The sequence below is a fragment of the Arvicanthis niloticus genome, chromosome 14, assembly GCF_011762505.2.
Source record: "Arvicanthis niloticus isolate mArvNil1 chromosome 14, mArvNil1.pat.X, whole genome shotgun sequence".
Lineage (NCBI taxonomy): Eukaryota > Metazoa > Chordata > Mammalia > Rodentia > Muridae > Arvicanthis > Arvicanthis niloticus.
Window position 1 is genome coordinate 42,487,544 of NC_047671.1, and position 21,347 is coordinate 42,508,890.

Genomic DNA, 21,347 nt, shown 5'->3' on the forward strand with positions numbered 1-21,347 from the left:
CAGCTTAAACAAGATCCAAGCAATGGCAACACTAGTTGGCATGCTTATGTAGATGGGGATGTTTTGACAACTGCCCTGCTCCAGACAAAGAGTTGCAAGCATCTAATGACTGCTAAGAGATGTAGAGTTTGTCTTCTCCAGGGATGAACACCCTAATTGGTTATCCAATACTAGTGCTCAGCCCTAAAAAGATGTATACCAGCAACCCTAAATGGACTCCGTAGGCTATATTTGTATATTTATTCCTATGTTTTTGTATGCATGTAACAATAATAATTAAAGAAATACGAGGCTACTAAGTTTGATGGGAATATGCAAGGGGCTGGCTGGAGGATAAAAAGGGGAAAATGATGTCATATTTTAACTGAAATTGTCCTTTTAAGAATTCTTCCTGGACCAGCACTTGGGAGGCAGAGGCAGGTGGATTTCTGAGTGCAAGGCTAGCCTGGTATAAAGAATGAGTTCCAGGATAGCCAGGACTACACAGAGAAACCCTGTCTCAAAAAACCAAAAAAAAAAAAAAAAAAAAAAAAAAAGAATTCTTCCTGGAAACTGTAAAGATTTTCCATTTACTTTTGGATTTTAATATTTTCTTTGCAACACTATTAAGCTTTAAAATATTAAGGATGCAGGATCTGAGTATATACATGTGGAAAAATACATGTATAGGTAAGATACTAAGGTATAAAATGTGCTTGCTTTGGAGAGTCAAAGAACCAGCAGGAGAAGGAAACGGCAAAGGAAGGGACCAGGGCACATATGAACAAAAAATAATGACACATACACATGATAATCTCATAATGGAATCTATTATGTTGGATAATTATTGAAAAATTGAAATAATAGTTCCTCTGGAGATCACAGATTTTAATAATTCTATTTCTAGTAGTGAAGGATGAATAAACAAAGAGATGGGGAAAAGTCAGAGCTACTTTTTAAATCAAGATATAAAGCCTACAAAACAGAGCTGAAGGATGTATTTGTTAGACTATGTATTGTGAATCAAGATAACTAGAGACAATTGTTTTTGCATTGTTAAATGATGGCAGGAGCTAATGCACTTGAAAGCAAGGTAAGCAAAATGAGGTAGAACTTAACAACTGCCAATCTGTGGTGCTGTGTATAGCAGCACTGGAAAGAATAGAGCTGGAAATGAGTGATCCATCCAGTCTAACATCCTAGATCAAACAACTTATTTCTCAATGACCCTTAATAGTCCTATTAAAGACCTTGGAGTTTGGTGTGTTTGGAGGTTCCAGTTTTCACAGAGGAAAAGATCCCACAAGGAATCATGCTTACATGGAACAAAATAGAAACCGAACTTAGCCATACTTTCTTGAATGAGTTCCACAAGCCAACAGCCTGGAAGCAAATGACTTACTCTGATGAGGAGGCAATCAGGTTGTCACCACACTGTGAAGAGCCATGTGTGAAACCCAGGAACACACTGGCTCCTGTCTGAGTCACCCCCTTGTCCAATAGATGTAACCAGTAGAAATGGCAGCAGACTAACTAAGAGCATGGGAAACCAGAACCTCCTAGGATGTTAGACTGGGTGGGAAAATATATTAAAGGAGGAAGAAGAAGAGAAGGAAAAGAAGGAGGATGAAAAGGGAGAGATGGAAAAAGAAGGGGGACAGGGAAGAAGAAGATGAGAAAGAGGAGGAGGAGGAGGAGAATGCATTAAGTAACAGAAGCAACAGTAGGATACATTGGTTCTAGTGGGAGAGAAAGTCTGTGCTGACAAGAAAGCCATGTTACCAGGTACAAGTTTGGCTGCTTCAACAGCTGTACAAGTCACTGACCTGATTCCCTGGCTCTTTTACTTTTTAAATTTTAACTTTAATTTTTCTACATTATAAGAAGGGGACCTATAGTAGATTTTAAGTTTTAGGTGGGAATATGACCACTCAGGTACCCGCACTAATGAGGTAACAGAATTTACCGATTAACATGGCTGGGTTCCAACTCCAAAAAGCAAACAGATGATACTGAGAAGATAGAAGAGATCAGCTCCGCTGCAACCCTTCCAGGGTGCCCTGTATCCTCTCTACCCTTTTCTATCATCTGTTTTGGAACCTTCCTTTGTATAGACCATATCATGGGCCTTCAGTTTGGATAGTAGCTTGTATTTTGTATTTCAGTTGGGTCTGACTCAGATCACCACAGGGTAAATTAGAAGAAGACAAGAGTAATTTAGGGTATTCATTTCCTTGTTCCTTGTTATGTCCCCCAATCAAAGATCATTTTATCTTTTTACCTCTGGTTCCCATAGTGGCCTCCTCATTACTTACAAACTAAGTATATTTGTACATATATTGTTGTTAAGTCAGTATACTGAGCCAGTAACTTTACAAATCATTCTTGAGTTACTTTCATTTGAATGTACTGTTTTCAGTAAAGACCCTGAGGAATATAGGTTACACACTACAATACAAGCTATTTTGTATTAACGAAAAGATATAGTTTTGGGACTGCAAGACAGCTGACCAAATAAAAGTAGATGCCACCAAGCCTCAGTACCTGAGTAGAGTCCTGAATGCACCTAATGGAAGGAGAGGAAGGCCATCTTCAAGTTGAGCTCTGGCAGCTACACATGTGCTGACATGTATACACACACACACACACACACACATACACACACCACCATCACCACCATCACCACAACCATCACCACCATACACAGAGACTTAATAAATAAATGTATATGAAAATACAGTTTTGCTCTACATAAAAAATAAAATAAAGTATCAATTGGAATTTAGAGAAATATAAAATGAATTAATTAACTATGTAAAATCTCAAATAACATTCTCCTTTAATGGACCTATAATAATAATGTTTATTTATTCTACTACTATTTTTAAGTATCAATAAATACCGTAGGTACAGAGTACAGACTAATTCAGTGTTATGATAATAAGAAAATTAGGCAGATACTCAACATAAGAGATCTCACTTAGGATGATATCCAAAGAGAGCACAAATCATTGCAAGCATTGTCATGGTTGACAATGTGTTAATATGTGTTGACATTCTAAACCTACAACTTTAGAAAGTGACTTTAGTTGGATAAGGTATTTACAGGGAAAATCAATGGGCATTGATCTTCATTGGACACAACTGGTATGCTATAAAAATGAGACACTCAAGCTAGGATAACTGGTACAAGCCTGTTTCCTAGCTACAAGGGATACTGAGATCACAGTAGGAGGAAGATCACAGGTTGAAGGCCTACCTGGTATACAGGGTGAGTGAATTCAATGATATTCTAGCCTAGTTAATGAGAACTTGTCTCAAAGTCATCATCACCATTATAATAGTAGTAGTAATAATAGTAATAGAATGATTATTATTATCATTATTATTAATGAGAACTAGGGATAGAGCTCAGTTATAGGGCACTCACTTATCATGTGTGAAACCCTAGGTTAAATACCCAATAACAAGGAAAGAGAAAAGAAAAAGAACTGAAACATATATACAGGATACTCACAGGAGTAACATTCTGAAATAAGCAAGAAGAAATCCACATTCAGATGGAGCACCAAAGGCTACTAGAAACCCACCTGGATCTAAGGAGAGCTTCCTCTCATTTACACCTCTACAAAATCTGTGTTGAAATAACACAGCACCTAATATGACCATGTTTGGAGACAAGGCTTTAAAAAGTACTAATTAAATGTGTTTAAAAAAAGTCTTGAACCCAACATACTTGCTCTTCCTAAAAGGAAAATTTGACAGATACACTCAGAGGAAGGACAACATGAAGAGACAGAGACACAGTGACTACCTACAAAGTGTAGGGAGAAGCCTCAGATGAAATCCTTTGTCTTAGACTTCCAGTCTCCATGGTTTTCTGAACATAGCTTTTGCTTTGTGTGGCACATTGTTACGGAAGATCTACAAAGGGGATCTACAGTCTTCAGAGAGAAAGCCTGACTCGTCTTGCACCTTGACCTGGAATTTGTAGTCTCTAGAATCGGGAGAGATTAAATGTCTATTGTTTTCCCATTTAATTTGTAGTATTTGGTTATGGAAGGCCAAGGCCTGGAGAACTAATACAATCTCATTTTGGTTTGCTGAAATATGATTCATAAAATAAGAGTCCTGAACTATAATTTATAATTTATAAAACTGTATCTCAGTTATTTAGTCCATTCATCAAATAGGTGGTTTAAATCTGTTTAAACACTCCTGAGTTGCTATTTTTACTCTAACTCACTGACAGATGTGGTCACAAATTTCAGCATGTACTTTGTAGCAACATTTTCTTTGCTCCTTGCTTAGAAATCTTTTTCTCCTCATAGTAACCAGTAGAATAGATTTTAAGTACACCACTTAAAAGAACTCAAAAAGGTTAACAAGCTGAAGGGCCCAAGTGAGGATGCTCTATCCCACTTGGGAGGGAGAAGAAAGCAGCCACAAGGTGGGAGGGAGGGACCTGGGAGGGAAAGGGGATGGGTGATTGGAAAGGGGAACATGATCAGGTATGGGGTGGGGGAAAAGGACTGAAGCCCTGAGGGCCAGCAGAAAGAATGGAAACAGGCAACCTTTGGAGGTAGGAGGTAGAGAGACCCTCCAGAACATACCAGAGACCTGGGATGTGAGAGACTCTCAGGACTCAAAGGGAGGGACCTTAGATAAAATGCCCTACAGTGAGGAAAGGGAACTTATAGAGCCCAACTTCAGCAGAAGGACAGGGCATCAAGTGAGGGATGGGGTTGCCATCCCACAGTCAAACACTCTGACCCATAATTGTTCCAGTCTGAAAAAACTGCAGGTAGAGAAATGGAGAAGAACCTGAGGAAAAGGAGGTCCAGTGACAGGCCCAAAGTGGATCCAGCTCAAGGGGATGTCCCAAGGCCTGGCACTATTACTGAGGCTATGAAGTGCTCACAAAAAGGGGCCTATCATTACTGCCCTCCGAAAGACCCAACATACAGCTGAAAGAGTCAGATGCAGGTATTTACACCCAATCTAATGGACAGGAGCTGCTGACCTCTGTGGTTGGATTAGGGAAAACCTGGAAGAAGCTGAAGAGGAGGGCGACCCTGTAGGAGAACCAGCAGTCTCAATTAACCTGGAACCCCAAGATCTCTCAGACACTGGACCACCAACCAGGCAGCATATACCATCTGATATGAGGCCCCCAACACATATACAGCAGAGGACTGCCAAGTCTAGGTTCAGTCAGAGAAGATGCCCTCCAGAGACTGGAGGCCCCAAGGAGTAAGAAGGTCTGGTAGGGTAGGGAGTAGAGGGGTGGGACATCTTCATAGAGACAAGGTGGGGGGAGGCGCAAAGAGGTATGGGATGTGGAATAGTCAGAGGATGGACCAGGAGGGGGATAAAATATGGAGTGCAAAAAATGGATTAAATAAAATAATAATAAAAAAGATATTGAAACAACCAGAACCTTTTACTTTAATATCAACTGAGATACCAAGACCACAGTTGGTGTGATGTCTCGTTCTCTGAAGAAAGAGGATGATTTCCTTCAGCAAGACTTTTTAAGAAATCTCTACAACCTGGCTTTTGTTTTTCAGCTTCTATGGTATATCCTCAATGAAAGTACAGAAAGTTAACTTTTTGTACCAAATCCCTAAATGTAACATATTCTAGTATTATAATATTACTATAGCAAATACAAACTAGAGAAAAATTCTAGGAACTCAATTCTCATTCATCTGATGTCTTATTTCTATTTCTTCATTTAACAGCTTTTTTTTCTGACATCCCAGTGTGTCCTGGAGATACAAGCATGCTCAAAACAGAAAATCATCTTCATCCTCCCAAGCTGGTGAAGGATACAAGAAAATTAGACAGACAAATATTTTAAATAATAAAATGGTCAAGTCCAAAAAGACTAAATTAGGGAAGAAGAATATAAGTGTCTATGTTAGAAGTATTTGCCAATTTTATATAAAGTAGTTAAGAAAGAAAGGCCAAACTGAGCTGCAGAGTTAAGTAAAGCAAAGAGAAGAGCCAGGAGAGGCAGATTGCTTCTCAGAGATCATGGGAAGGCCCAGGGAGGAGCTGGGATGCATGGTGGCGGTAGCCAGGGACAGAGCTGTAGGGTTAATGTAACAGTTTCTGCTGTGATTATCTTGTTCTGCAAACCCACTCACAATGTCCTTTATCTGTAACACCCACAGTAAATCCCAAAGGACAGATCATGATTTTTGAGACCTTAATATACTAATAATAACAATTTTCATAAGTGTACACATTGCCAGTAGCCAATTCCAGCTCTGTAACTGCCCATGTCCTTTGTCCTGTGCCCTGTTGAAGAGAAGTAATCTGTATTCAGGAGTTACTGTTGACATGGGAGAGGAACTTGTTCCAGGAACAATCAGAGGTCTTGTTTTCTTTTATTTTAATGTTCAGAAATTTTTTGAAACCCCCTTGGATATTTTGATCACTGATCATATTGGATACAAAAGTGTCTTCAGGCATCCTGACTAAACAAAGTAGTAGGATTAAATGAGAGGTGTACCCATAAAAGGGGTCTTATGAGCCAGAACAAATGTGAGGCATTTGTGATGAACCAGTTATTGACAGTTGGACTCTTCCATGCAAGAAACTGGAGAACGGAAGCAGCATTGAGAACCAGGAGGCCCTGTATGAATAATTCTGATTAGTGAACAACAACAACAACAACAACAACAACAACAACATCAACAACAACAACAACAAAACACGTCAAGAACAGTTTGAGCACAGGGAGTCCCCAGGGGCACACAGCTTCTTTGAGAAAGAAGATGGGAACAAAGACTAAGAGAAATACCACCAAATGGAATAAGTCTGCAGATATAGCTAGAGGATTTGGGTCATAACTGACTGAGAATTAAGGCTGAAGACAAGAAAGACCTTTTAGTTTGATTGGTCAAAAAGCATTAAGAGGGGCTGATGAGATGGGTCAGTGCTTAACAGTTAAGGCGTTTGCTCTGCAAGCATGAGGAATGGAGTTCAGATCCTCAGCACCCACATAAATGCTAGGTGTGGTTCTAGTCTTAGAAAGCAGAGACAGGATACCTAGAGCAGGCTGGTTATCAAGACTTACTGTATCAGTGATCTCTGGGTTTGATTGAGAGATCCTGTCTCAATGAATAAGGTAAAAGAGTCATTGAGCATGATTCCCAACATCAACCTCAGGCCTTAATATACTTATGATTAATATAATATACTTATGCATATACATGTGTACTCATTCATCTGCAAACGCACCTACATGTGGATGCATACCACACACTGCCTGCACACACATCCACATACACACATGTATGTTATGAAAAGGAGGGGAAAGTACCAAGACATGAGCCTTATCAGTATCTTAACTCAGAGAAGAGATTATACCGAAGATGGGCTGTTTGCTTCAAGCAAATGCAAACCTCCAAGCACAGATGGAAAAAACTCAATTGGAGCAAATGTGATTTCAAAATCTGTCAACAATCATTTGGAAAATTACAACGAATTAAAGATACAACAAATGTACAGACAAAGAAAATATTCCATCAACAAGAGTGGTGCCTCCTCGGCAGCTTTTGTTGTATGGAGTCTGCAATCCCAGCTTCTTGGTATACTAGGCAGGTCAAGTTCGAAGACTACTTAAAGATACAAAATAACTTCAAAGCCATCCTGGGCAATTTAGTGAGAGATATTATCTCAAAATAGAAGGCAAAACTAGGCTGGGGTGTACTGAGCAGTACAGAACTTGCCTGTCCTGTGAGCAGCAGCATCTCCAGGGTTTCCCCTAAAGAAAAGATGCGTGGGTCACATATGATATATATCTCTTGTCAAGTTGTTTCTGCTGTCCTTATAGTTTTCCACTTGCATTTTCCTTTGACACAATAACCTGTTTCTAGAGAGGACTGATCTATCTTCCTCTCAAAGGCTTTACTCCTTGCAGAAGACATGGTAACCCTGTGTCTGCAATCTCTCACCACAAAGATTTTTATCTATGGGGTTTCCATTTTCTACTTTACAACTACACTTCTCCAATGCTCTTAGCTGAGCATTTGCTGTGAATAATTTTTCATCACTGCGTACATTCTCTTGGTGTTTCTCCAGGCTAGCAGGCTTTTTTTCCACAGTCCGCTCCTCTCTTTATAGCTCGTTCCCCTATCTCACATTTTTTTTTGTCTAACAAAGAGAATATTTTATATTTCTGCTTCAATTTTTACATCATTTATGTATGTGGTGTGTGTGTGTGTTTGTGTGTGTGTGTGTGTGTGTGTGTCTGTGTGTGTGTGGTATATTTGTGGTGTGCTGTGTGGTGTGTGTGCATGGTGGCTGTAGGGTATGTGTGTTTGTGTGTGTTTGTGTGTGTGTGGTATGTGGTGGTTGTGGGGGAGGTGTGTGTGTAAAGGCATAGGATGACATCAGTTGTCTTTCACTATTATTCTTTATGTTATTTATTTCAAAGCAAAATCCCTCATATGAAACCAGAGCTCACCGATTTAGCTGGGTTAGCTTGCCATATTGTTTCCCAGATTCCCTGTATCTACCTCCTGCTCTTTCTGGAACTACAGACAGCCACCAGGACTACCAAGCATTTTAGGGAAAACTCCAGTTCTCATGCTTCTGTGTGTGGCAAGTGGTTTACCCAGAGAGACATCCCCAGCACTTCCTCTGCTTTTTGTTGCTGCGGCTATTGTTGTTGTTGTTTTGTTGTTGTTGTTGTTGATAAGATGTTCCAGGTTTAGGCTTAAGCAGCAGTGAGAGCATTCGACTTGGGTATCACAAACACGTATCTTTCTCGAGAGGACTATCACTAGGAATGAAAGGCTCATGGCAATAACTCTGAAGGATCTCCACTGAGAGCAGCAACGTTATCTTTAAAATATACACAAACTCTGTGGGCTCACCTAAGCTATAATATTTTTATGAATGGATAGATTAATGAGTAGACAAGGGATAGATCATAGTTTATTTTCCAATTAGTGTGTAAAGATTCTTTGTCCTACCAGGTTTAGGAGACATCAATTTATGTTTATTACTGTCATATGCATCGTGCCTGGATATTTCATATCTCCTCCTTGAGCAAAAGGCAACAATGCCATTAGTACTCACAGGGCCATAAGCCTGTTAGAACCTGCTCATATTTATAGGTATCGTTTTGCCTCCTCAGTTATCCAAGTCCACTTGTTGAATGTTGGTTACATCATTGCTTCTGGAACCAATCAAATTACTCTCTTCCAACGACTCACAATTCAAGTACATGCTTTGTGCCCACAATACATTAAAATGAAATGGAAATCTGTCTTCCACACATGTCAAAATGTACTGTTAAGAATTATATGATATAAAATTAAAAACCACATCTTCCAACTCCATATTTTCTTCCAACTCTTTAAAACTTCATTCTGGCATTCCTACAATGTGATTTTCAGGCTTGACATACACCCATGCCTTCCACATGCTGCTGACACCGGGGAGAATAAAATGACGGGTAATGTCCCACTGTCTGCTAGCACACTTTAAGAGCAAAAGCATAGTAGCATCATATCAACTGAAGGTAAGAAAGATTTCAGCTGGAATGACCCACTAAAACTTCAGCACAGTGGTCTGGGAAGATTTAAAGGTACGTAGGCACAGTTTCTCACAGGAATGGTCGAGCATTTGACAACGAGCCGTAGAGAGAATGTAGCCACTGACTGGTCCAAACATCAGGTATTCATGGAGACAAAAGCCTCCACCATGCTTCAAAACCCCAGCTTTTGAAGACTGGAGGTGATTCTGAAGTCACAGACTAAAGAAGTCCATAGGTCTGTGCCTATGGCTCGTGCTTGAGAGACAGTAATAGAACTGCCCGGCACAGTCATTTGAAAACCCTGTGGTACCCTGATCTTTCATACGGTCAACAAAAGAAATATTGTCTGTGCTAGGTGCAATGATCAGCTTTCTAGAAGCTCATTCTGCTTTGTCTGGAAGGAGGACCTAGTAGGCTTGAGCCCAGATATGGTACTCCTGGATGGTCTCACTGGTAAAGATGTTACCATTCCTCAGAATATCTTCTCAGCCTATCATATAGGATGGAGAGTACCAGATACTCAGGATGGAAGAGAGTGGGCTTGGCTTGTGCACACACACCCTACCTAGCTGATCCCCAAGACATCTTGGCAAGGTGGCATTATCAACTACGAAGGATTCTAGCCATCACATGTAGACTTAGAAATGTTTAAGAAAGACACAGGCCCTAGTTCAGGTCAGGGGTCAGGGGTCAGGGGTCAGGGGTCAGGGGTCTGACTTGTTTGGGTCTAAGGGCAATTCTGTTCCCCAGACATAGCAGCTTATACTGTTAAATATGTCACACCAAGACCATGCAGCACACACATAATTATTAAAATATTTTCTTCACTTACATAATGGAATTAAATGTCAGTATTTCTTGACATGCCACAAATAATAAGGTATTCCATTATCTGTGCAAATATGAAAAATAATTATTCTACTTTCTAATTACAGATGATAGTGAAGTACAGAAAGGTATTAAGGATCTGGTCACACACACACACACACACACACACACACAACTTCCCGTCACCAACTGCCACTGACCAGCGTCTGAAAGGATAGTGTGGTTTCCTTCTCTGCAGTAACTTTAATGGCCTTGATCTTCTCAGCACAGCACAAACCATTGCTTAGTGCTGGTCCTCAATCAATACTTTCTTAACAAGTGAGGCAAAGTTCCTAGTATGCTTGGCTGGGCTCTGAAAGTTCTCTCAACTCACTTCGAAACTCCACGGGGACAGTGATGCAGTGGGAGGTTATTGTCTTGTGAATGTAACAAACTAGGCCTTTACACCAACAGAAACCTGAAATTAGCCTCCCAGCCCTGACCCCACTGATGAGAAAACACACAGGCAGCTGTAATCACTCCACTGTAATCCTATTAATCACAGCAGTCCTAGAATAAAACTGGAGACAATCACGACTGCTGTGGCAGCACTGAATTACCTTCCTCCACTGCTGTCAGGAGGAGGAAATGATTCATCATATTAAAACCCGGAGCTCATTTTCCAGATGAAAAATGAACTGAAGTTTAATTTAATGAAACCTCAGAAAAAAAGGTACATTTACATAATGTTTAGTTAGGTATTTGTGTTTTTTTTTTTTTTTTTTTAAATCAAGTGCTTTCTGGCTAAATGATAAGGACTGCAACCTTTCCCCAAACAAAGTTTGTTTTTAAAATGCTACAGTTAAGCTTTGCCGTTGCAGATTTTTTTTGCATGCTCTTTGCTGCATGGGTAAACCGTTTGAGGTGTGTACGTCCTCTTGCTCTTAGTGACAATCTATCTCCTAATGTTGGGCAAGTGATGGCAAGCATCTCAAAGATCATCAAAATTGGTACGAGATACCAAGAGGTTGTAAGTCCACTTTGGTCTTCCTCAGTCAGTATAGCCAATAGCTAGAGAAGGGTTCTCAACTTGTGTGTTTCAACCCTTTTGGAAGTTAAATGACTTTGAAAAGGGGTCACATATCAGATATCCTGAATATCAAACATTTACATTGTGATTCATAACACTAGCCAAATTACAGTTATGAAATAGCAAGAAAGTAATTTTATTGCTGTTGATCACCATATATGAGGATCTGTATTGATGGATCATAGCATTAGGAAGGTTGAGAACCACTAACTTAGAGCATTTCTGATAAAGTGATTATACTGGGAATGAGGGCTTTCCGACTTAATCTACTCCCAAAAGCCAGAACAAGATGAGAGACCCAATGAAGTCTTCTTAGAACACAAGGATTTGAATGGAGTCTTGAGGAACAGGGAGAATAAAACTGTACAGAGAGGAAGACTATGCAAAAGGGAAGAGTTAGAATGCACACAGAATACAGGCAAGAACTTCACAGGACACAGACAGGGCCTGAGATATGAGCAGCTACTTTGTATTAGGTGGCATGAAGAATAATACCTATTAAATTAATATTGTTCAGGCTTAGAAAGGGTAAATCAGAAAACTGGTTTGTCAGAATTCATGCTCCCTACAATGGAAAAGAAATCACAAAGAATATATTTTATCAAAAGAAGAATGTTTTCTAACAGAAATAAAAAATCCTTAATTTATCAAAGTATTATATTGTTACAACTAAATGATATATTAGTTTCACAATGATTGGATGTGACGATGTGATCCTTGTATGGTGCTTTATGTAATGGTGCATAAAACAGTGAGAGCTGTGGTCTTCAAATGCAAACATTAAGGACCAGGACTGGTTACTACAATAAGTCAATGAATTGCTTACACTAAACCTGGCAAATAACTCTGACCAACCTTAGGACCAGCCATTGTGGCTTTCAGTAGTAGATACTGAACATCAGATGCACTGTGTTTAGGCACCAGTGCCTTTAGGGGCTTTGCTAGCTTAGGGCATGACTATCCCATATGTCAGTGTTGCTACCTTCATCTTCTCTACAAAGGAACAGTCACTGGGCTCAGTGCTGGAATTGTCAGACTCCATGGCCAACAGCTCAACCCAACTGCCATCCATACAGCCTTATCTCCAGAATACTGTTTCCTTCAAATAATTCTATATGAGGTAAAAGGATATTGTCTGCAACCTAGAGAACATAGTTTTGTTTTTGTTTGACAGACCATGGTTATCCAGTAGGTATACCTGTGTGATGGTTAATTTTGTACATCAATTTTACTGGATAGTTTTACACATCAACTTCATTGAACCTAGATTTAACATGATTTTGGTATGTGCTATAACATTGTTTCCAGATGAGGTGAGCATGGGAATTGGTAGAGGACTTAACAGACTTCACAGTGGCCCATCCCAGCATACATGCATCTCATTCAAGCCCCTTTAAGGGCTTCAGTAGAATGGAAGATGGAAGAATAAGAAACATACCTTTTAATCTTAACCAGTTGCTGATCCAGGATAATTCATCTCATTTTCCACAGCTTTAGTGCTAGGATTTACTACTTGCCACCGAACCTCTGATTATGAGGTTGTCAGACTCATACTGCCGATGCTGTTGGCTTTCTTAGGGCTTCAGTTTGCAGATGACCAGTTTGAAGGCTCCTCAGCTTACATAACTTTACACACACATACACACACACATTTGTATTAATCTACAATATTTCTGATACAATATGCATCACTTATTTCATAAATACATGGTTCTGGCAAGACAGATGGGGTGTGCATACCTGTATGTATGTGTACATGAATGCTTGTGTGTGTGTGTCTCTGTGTGTGTGTGTAAATATGGCTGTTACTAGGGTATATTAAAATGACTTTAGTCTCTAACAGGGATCAGTGAGGAATAAATTCTAAGTAAGCAGCATAGCATGGTGGCTCTTAAAATTTGTGAGGAGCAAAGTATCCCCTTTTACCAACAAAGGAGGCACCATAGCAATAACCTTCTCTTTACAGTTTTCCAGTTCTATAGCTTTCCAACGGGCAAGCTAATGGTGCAGACCAACTCTCCATGACACAAAACCTTCAGCTGTAGCCAGTGACTTCTCTGCTATAAGGGTGCATCTGTCTAGCATTCTCTAACCTTTGCAGTTTGCAAGCTTTGTGGCTCTGGACAAGCCTCCTATGTCTTCTCTCTTTCAGCACTCCAAGTACATCAGTACCTACCTGTAGAATTAAATCACATAAAGTACCTAAAACTTGAGGCACAAAGCTTTGCACATCAAAGGGGGCTTAAAGATGATTAAATTACATTAGTATCCTCTTCTGTATTAGGTCGTCCAGTTATTTCGGCCAAAATTCTCCCCATTTTAACAACTTCCACTCTTTTCAAAAATAGGAAAAATCTTATTTCAGTCAGTCCTTTCGTACATCTCTTTGTCTTATAGTGAGGTTCATATAGAGACCATAGACCATGGGCTCAAGTACATCACGTGTCTAGACATTCAGTAGGTAGCCTGTCTGTCATTGTTCATATGCCTTCTGGCTTGGTGAAAAAAAGTCTGAGACTCTCACATTGACTACTCACAAGTGGCTCCTCCTACACGGCCTTGTGAGTAACTATGCTGGGACATCCATTGCACTGGCTAACATCAGAGAAGGATGGGTGAGAAGACTCACCTAGTGCATGTACAAAAACAACCAGAATAGGAAAGGTCCCGGTAATGCCAAGGTCTGCAACTCTCTTGCTATTTTTCAGCAAATGTTGACAATGAGCTTAGTCACATCCTGATCTCATGGTCTGGCTTAATTTGTAAGAGTTAAGCCTGAAATTAAATTCCTCTCCTGGCTACATGTTCTGCTTTCTACTCCAATTGTTTTGATGGCTAACTGCCATTCCTAGCCTTCACCTAGTGTAAAAGCCAAAAGATCTGTATAAAGAGCCTTCTGCCTCCTTTCCTGTGTGGCTTCTCCACACAGGAGCTTATGGCAGTTTTAAGATGAATGAAAATGGATAAGTAGCTGTCTAATTAATAAAAGAAGAAAATGTGCTCTCATCCCTAAAATCCCAGTAATAAGTGATTCTTGATAGCATACAGAAATGGCAGTGCCCCAAACCAAGTCTTCCATATTTGCTAGAAAACAAAACAAAAATAGATGAAGAATATGTAAACTTTTATAGACTGAGGAAACATAGGAGGAAGCACTACCTACAGGTTTGAAAATGAGCATTTTCTTAAGTTTAAAAGAACCTTAAATACACATTGATAATTTGTGATATTTTCATAAAGAAATGGATACTGGTATACTTCTAAAGCCCTTGCTACAGTGGGTATCTATAGCATTGTTTCTCAGTAACTTCTTTTTAAAAATACAGTTATTCAGTGTGTGAGTGCATTTGTGTGAGTGTGTGTGCATGTGTGTGTGTGTGGTGTGTATATATGTGATGTGTATATCACAGTATGTTGTTGTGACCCTCATTCTGCCTCAACACTTTTGCCTCAACACTTTTGGGGCTAAGTGCTCTGGTCAAGAGAGAGAGTGGGGCTGCAGGGGCAGGAGACGCGAAGAATGGAGACAAGACCGGGTGTGATTCAGTCTCTTCTATTTTCTCATGTCTCTCCTCTTGAAGGGAATTCTGAGGTATTTATATACACAAGCTGGAGAACACAGGTGAAAACACTTTACCACGTGCACGATACAGCTGAGGTCACTAAACAGCAAAACAAGCTATGTGGGATAAACAAGATATTTATCAGAGTGTGCTCCAGCTGTTATAGGCTTTTGACAACCAAGTCTTTAATCAGGGTATATGGTTCCAGATGGCTGCAAAGTTGATCTAGCCGCTTTCTACTAAAGTCGGCTCCCAACAGTATGTGTGTAAGTGTGTGTCTTGCATTGTGTATGTGTGTGAATATATGAGTGTGTGTGTTGTGTGTGTGCGTGTGTATATGTACTAGTGTGCAGATATCAGAGGACAATTCATGGGAGTTCTCTTCTTCCACCATGTGGGTTTCAGAGATTGAACTCAGATCACTGGTATTGGTGTCATCTTCTATAAAGGGAGCACACTATCCCCATGATTAGGAATGATTTTCACAAGGCCATGTCAGCAGTGTCACAGGTTCAGAAACCTTCATAGAACCTTTGAGTAGCCAACATAGAGCAGAGGGTATTATCTACTGAGTTTATAACCTACAAAACCCTAACTATGGTCTGAAAAACAATAAGGAGATTTTTGCGGGCATCAAATAGCTGATGATTAGCTATACACTTAAAAGCAAATTAATAAGTCAAAAGAGTGTTTACAAAAATTGAAAAAGGTTCATGTTTTGTAGAACTATGTTGCCCACAGCTTGCTTCTCGGGAGTGTGTTTAAATAAATTTAACTGTATAAAATAATTACTAGGTTCAATGAATCTAAAAAAAAAAAAAAAAAAAAAAAAAAGCTTGACAACTTAGTCAATTAATTCAAGCAAGGAGATTTCTAGGAAGAAAGGGAATTAGAATTCTGTACATGCTGTCCTAGAGATTATATTATTTGACAAAAACACAAAAATATATCTAGTTATTTCTACATTATGTACATTGCAGCAAATAGCGTTGCAATGGAAAATAAAATATATAATTCGCCAATACTTTCCCATAATTTTCATACTGAACTAAGAGTTTGCACAAACATTCAATCCCACCCGGCCTTATGAAATCTTCTGCTTGTCTCCATGGGTTGTCACATCGTGATCTGCTCTGGGTTCGTCCACCTACCTAGATTACTAGCTCCTTGACAACCTAGGGGCACAGGACTAGGGCATGAGTGCACAGTCAGAAAAAAAACAGCAATTGATTATATACTGCCAACACTGATGTGCTAGCCAAAGACAGCTCGCTCATTAATATATAATCCACTTACAACTTCCACAGTAACCTGCAAAATTATCCCATTTAACTCATGGCCCAGGACAGGAGTCATATTTTGGTTGCTTTATTTTCTCAGCTCTACTTCTAGAAAGCCTCATAGTTCCTGGCACAAAGTAGGTAGCAGGTAAACATTTGATAAATTAACAAATAAATTCCTCCAGTGCATTCCAGGATAAAGGGAAAGAATCTACCTCAATTTAACTTTCCACATGCACAGTCATTCTTCCACATACCTACTTCTAAATACTTACTAGAAAAACGGAGGAATTAAAATACAGACAGAAGTTGTGGGAGAGAGACTTAGAAATGGTGATTAAGGGAAGCCTGAAATTATGTCCCCTCTGGTGGCCACTGACTGCTGCCCACAGTACTGCACAGAATTGGAGTATGCCATTCTGCCAAAAGGGACTACTTTGAGCTAAGAGATACAGAAATGAGGCCCTCTTAAAACTTACTTTATCTGACAAAAAAGCCAAAACCCTTAAGAAATGACAACTTCTTTGGCTCTCCTCTCCCAGGGTTGTTTTATGACCATGAAGAAACAGGAAGCTGGCACTAAGTGAGACTCCTCACAAGAAAATATTACTAGGACAATTCCATTAGTCTCCCCTGTATATGTCCCTCCACACAATTTATCTCTGTACAAGCTTGAAAGCCTTTATTCTATCTTCTTATACCCCATCTCCTTAACCCCTCATCCTTTGTTCTATTCAAATGGGATAGAACTCTCCAGCCCTATCACTTGGGGATCTTCACTTTGTTTCTAGTAAAGTCCCTGTTTTATGAGAACCAAACCATCACAAAACATTCTCATGCTGTATTAGCTTCTACTCTATCTTAGCTGATTTATTTAGCAGGGCCTTGGCAAATAAACTTTCCATGTACTTGTGTACATAAAAAAAGGGTTAACCCTTCCTTACAGTAGCTCAGATACTTTTCCCCTACATTAACTAAATTTATACAAGGTTCTGTGGCAGTTTTAACTTTGATATAGGAGGCTTACACCTGACTTCATTAATCACCTCATCCATGTGAATAATGATGATATTAAAGACCCTAGACAGCTTTCAATCATCTAGAATAAGCAAACACAGCCATAAAACATAACAAGAGTCTTTCTGACTAGACACAATAAACTGTGAAACAGAGGAGATTCTGAAAAACCCTACCTACACTCAGAGTGAAAAACAGCCCTTTTAAAGACTTTTTTTTAGGGAAGAAAATAAAACTTTTTTTAAAGGCTTTAAAAACCTTCTAAGCAGATGCTTTAATGGTTTCGGAGGCTCTGGTATGCTCTCTGAACTGTGACTCACTATCTGTCCTTAAGTGCATTCCCTTGTCAATATTTGAAGTCAAAACATGAAGCAGTTCAGACACTGGCTACTTGATTAAATTAATTTCTGTTGCCCAAGCTTCAGATATATATATAAAAATCATACAGAGGGAGGAATTACTTTTCTCTGAACTGAGATGACAGAAGAAGGTTCCATTGCAAAGTGCAGAATAGCATATTGTGAAGTAATACACCTGTACATAGTAGATGTTATTCATTTTTTCAGAAATTATTTTAATTTATTTTGTAGAATAAAACATAATATACAATCATAATATGAAATTGATATTTCCTGATTATCACCCATTTATTTGCATTTTCTACTTATTAGCTTTGTGATGTAAAAAATTCTTTAAAAGGATGGCCTTTTAAGATTACAATTTTTACTTAACTTATAATCTTACTGGACTGTTCCTGAAGAAAGTATATTTTAGACTCAGCATAAATAATGGGTGAAAAAAAATACAATCAAGTTTGACCAATATGTTTTTGCTACACATTGTTTGGTTGTTCCAGGAGCCTGTGCAAGGCAAATGTGGCCCAGCACCTGCTATCCCAGCACTCCTACAGTGGCATGGAAGGTGGAGACAGGAAGGAGCATCACCTGGAAGTAAGTGGGCATGCCAGGCTGGGGAGAATCTACTCCTGAGAATTGTCCTGTGATCTCCAAGGCCTTGGAGATGGTTCATCCAATGAAGTGCCTGTGGATCCATGTTTGTGTTCCTAACACCCATATGAAAGTCATGAGTGGCTATTCACATCTGTAATTTCAGTGTTGTGGAGACAGATACAGGCAGACTCTGGAGTTCATTGGCTAGGCAGTCTAGTCAATCACAATATATATATTATATATTATATATATATTATATATTAATATAATATATATTATATATTAATATAATATATTATATATAATATATATTATAATATATTATATATATATATATATATATATATATTATATATATGCCCACACACACAGACACACACGCACATCCAAATACTCATGCACTAAAAGAACTAAGCATTGGTGCTGGGTTGGCTTTATTTCATTAGTGAAGGTCTAATTTAATATTAGAAACTTTATTGTCAGTATATGTTTTACTAGCTATACAAGATTACCATCTAAAACAGAGACCTTTGGGATATTTTATCATTTTATGTTCCGTACTAAAGCAGTGCCTGAGAAAACATAATTTTAAAAATGAATGAACCAACTAATTTACTTGATAAATCTTTAGAAAGTTAAAGAAATGTGTTTTTCAATAAATGTCCAAATGTATTAAAAAATTCAGTGTCTACCCCTAATGAAAAAATCATACACTATGGAAATATATTCTTATTTATGGAAACAAGCCTACAACAATAGTTTTTTTAAGTTAGCCAAAAATCAAGAGATAGAAAATAGCAAATAGAAGAAAAATGACTATATACTTAGTAGTTGTTTACTAAGAAACTCCAAAGGACTTAAGAAACTTAAGAATAAAGAATTTTGAAAGAAACTGTGAATGGCAAAATCCAAATTTTGTGCACAAATACTTACTGCCAAAACTTTCAACTTTTGAAAATATGATTTCCCTTCCCCACTGGAAAATGTGGAGAAATGGGTTAGCAATACTAAATATTGGAAAACTAATAACTTTTTAGGGAAATATAAAACATCTCTACATAACTATAACAAGAATTGTTAACATGGGTAAAAATGATCAATTCCCTTTCAGTCAACTTGGTTAAAGGAAATAAGTTTATATTGCCAATAAAAATGGCTGCAGACTGAGATCTTACTACAGTGCGAATTAGACATTCATAAACTATCCTCAGGGCTAACATTAATTTCTGAAAATTTTATGAACCAATTGAAATAGGAAATATGATAATTCATTAACAAAAAATCATACAGGTATTTTGACAGCAAAATAATGTGAAATTTATTTGATTTTGAAACTAAACCATAAGCTAATTTGATTACACAAATGAAATATTGCACAAACACTGTTATAAATGAAAACATAATAAGTCAAGTTAGGACTATGAAGATTGATTCATCTTATAAGAATGCCTGGAATATGCTGTTCATTTCAAAAATACTTTCAATTTTTCAAAGCCTTTGAAGTCTAAGTTTTTCACAATTTGAAAGTTTGTAATTTCTCTGTCGATTGATTATTTTACTAATTCAATTTTGGTTGTCTTACAGAAGAGTTGCATTGATTACTAAGATGAATAATGCTCACAGTCAATAAGACTGCCAGGGGAGACCCTAGAAGACTCTAACATGCTTTCCTACTTAGCTTTTGATTGTGCAGACACTGTCGAAAATGAAATCAAAAGCCTCCTGTAATAATTGTTTACATATATCTTCCTTCCAATACAATAATTCCACCGAATGAATTCTGTGATAAGTTAAAAATACTGGTGTGAAAAATGCTTTTTATCCTCTAATGTAGTGAACATCATAATTTGGCACCATGATCACTGTGAAGACTTGGCAGTTCTCTCACTGCTGAGTGGCTCTGCCCAACTACATAACAGTATCATTCAGAATATCATTAATCCGAGGAGAAAGTAAATATTCAAAATTCAATGCACAGTTTCTTCATACCATCACAAAGTCGAAAACTCTTAAGTGTCATAAATTGGAGACTATATTTTAGTTACGTATGCTGGGATGTCAACTGCTCAACAATCAAAGCATACCCCCATAGTGCAAGGCAACAAAGGCTCAATGGGCATGAAAAGACAAAGATTCACATGTGTGCTGCCATTTGAAAGATGATGATCTCTGTTCTAAGGTGAGGAATTCTTTGAGACTTCCCAGCGCTATTGACAGAAATCTCCAGGACACACAACTGATGTATTGGCTGCTGTAATTTAATGTGATCACTATTGACTCAGAAAACAAGACAGAGTATATGACAATGGGCAAATCCTTTAGCCTTTGTGGCTCCAAGCATGTCTTGTCAATTTTTTTTTTTTATATTAAAACAGGACTATTTCTTCTCCTGAGAATACTGTCCCCTTACATTCTGCAGTGGGCCTTGCTCGTCTTCACTACTTTCGTTTTTTGTTGCAATAGACTGTGTTTTGATTAAGATCTGAGTTGCAGCACAGCTGACATTCTTAGGGAATTGTCCCCTTCCTTTTTCGGAGATAGATGCCTTTGTGTGGGCTACAGATACGTTTGTACAGTTGTGGTGCAGTGGCGTATACATGTACACATACGTATACCTATATATGGATAACTATGCCTCATTCTGCATTTATGTTGCTGTTTATTGAACATCTGATTATTCACTACTGTTATTATTTATCCAGGGTCAGTGAAGTCTGTTTCTGTACCTTTTAACATCTCTATATCATTATAAAGAATTTCTTAATTTTTAATATAATAAACTACTTTAATGTTAACTAATTTATCTGTCATTTAACGCAGAATTTGATATTTACACTAGCCCTGATATCTTCCTATAAAGAGCCAAGGTCTTAGATTTAGTTGCCTATTGTCATTTGGGACTCATTATTTCTAGACCCTTTACATTCATTAGACAAAGCACATAGATAAATCCACAGTTATAAATGTGTGTGTGTGTGTGTGTGTGTGTGTGTGTGTGTGTGTGCTTTCATTTGAAGGATGATGATTCTGTTCTAAGGTGAGGAATTCTTTGAGATTTCCTGGCACTATTGACAGACATCTCCAGGACACACAACTGATGTATTT